Source organism: Buceros rhinoceros, unplaced genomic scaffold (genome assembly GCF_000710305.1).
Source record: "Buceros rhinoceros silvestris isolate BGI_N320 unplaced genomic scaffold, ASM71030v1 scaffold3666, whole genome shotgun sequence".
Taxonomy (NCBI): domain Eukaryota; kingdom Metazoa; phylum Chordata; class Aves; order Bucerotiformes; family Bucerotidae; genus Buceros; species Buceros rhinoceros.
The window spans coordinates 1-1,766 of record NW_010416737.1 but is presented as its reverse complement, the minus strand read 5'-3'; positions in this window follow the sequence as shown (position 1 = coordinate 1,766).

Here is a 1,766-nt window from a genome sequence, read left to right as displayed (position 1 = left end):
GCTGAAGATTTCTTTATCCAAGAGCTTCTTATTGATGAGACAGAGATTGCTAGCAGCAGAGGGGAACCATACGAGACTTGCCTCGTGACATCAAAACAAAAGGAGGAATGACTTCCTGTGTCAAACCTTTCAATCCACCATACCATATATTTCTTCAGAACCAGGTGCTGAGATGGTCAAAAGCATTCATCCCAATCCACCAGGCTCCAGAAACAGCCTTCCTAACTTGCCAGATAACGCTACTGTCTGACTGCTGCACTTTTGCTTTTTATGGTAACTCTTGTCTCTTTCAGAGGTGTAACAGTTATTCAGAAAACAAATATCTTTATCTTTTTCCTTGTGATTCTAAGCCCCATTTATTTATTTTTTTAACTTCTATTAATAGCTCTGTTACGAAAAATCAGTAGTAGAATATACACAGAGGACCCATTCCAGCACCTTTTTGATCAAATTCTCCACACAAAGGACTGTGGAAAGAAATACAAACTTAGTATAAATGTTTGGATGTCCTGGATGGCTAACATTCACCTGTAGTAAAGCAGCCAGCAATGTCAATACTTACCATATATGTGTCAGAATCAGCATGCTATTGAGTTGCCTGAGGCAGTTCTTTCTCCGTGAAACTAGGATTTAGGGCTACCTGCCCGGGCTATAGTTTGGGCTGGAATCTTCACAACAATCCTCACAGCAATGAAAGGCAATGCTTGCAGCATGCAGTGGAAACTCTGCATTAAGGGAATGCAGCTCTCTAGAGAGAGTTTCTGTGGTGAAGACCAGAGTTAGGAAATCATGTAGTAAAGGGGGTCTTTGACATGACTTGAGAACTTGCTGCTGCTCATGCACAGTGTGGGAACTCTGGGAGAATGAATTGTCACTGCTACTACTACCAGGCAGACTATGCTCGCTAGAGACTGTTAGTGAATGTAACCTGCAAAAGGAGTTGCATGCAACGCTGCGCAGAGGCACATTTTGGAGTTTCCACTTCCAGTTTAAGGTCTACATGGGATATTTACTGCTGAAACATTCCTTTCAAGACTGGTTACGTCTGTCTGCATACTTCTCTTAAATAAAGAGCAAGTTACTTGTACATGGAATTACAAGTGTTGTCACTGCTGAAATATGCATGTGACATACCAGCAGAAGTTGGCCACTGGTGGTGTTTATGAAGTAGAAATATGGGCTTTGGGGAAGTCTGTGTTTTTTTATTTAGGGTTTTGGAGTCCTGATCTGAAGGGTAATAAATTCTCTTTGTTTACATATCAGTGAGAGTCATACAACATCTTGACAAAATGGTGCATGCCAAGAAAAACAACTTTATTTAACAGCATACAAGCAAAGAAGTCTAGCAGCAGGCTCAGCCTTCACTTTCACCTTGTTTATTCAGCTGTTTTTCATCAGTTCACCTACTCACTCTCCTCTTCCCATTCTGCAGTCTGAGATGTAGAATATGAAGATAAGCCATTTCCACATGAATTTTCCAGATGATTTGCTTCTTCAGGATTTGAATGAAAAGCCATTTCCCTAGTGACTAATGAAATTTGCTCTGGTAACTCTTGGGGAAACTGAAAACAAAACCAGAAAAATTAGCAGGATGCTAGGGGTGACTGTGTTCTTTACAGCCTTCTCATTCCTAACAAAGACACTGCTACTCTCAAACGATTCTTAACCATTAAGAATCTCTGTCCCTTAAGAAGTCCAGAATTATAATAACTGCATTAAAACATCAAACTTTAATCAAAGAGGTGTTGGTGTAGTGGGGTTTTTTG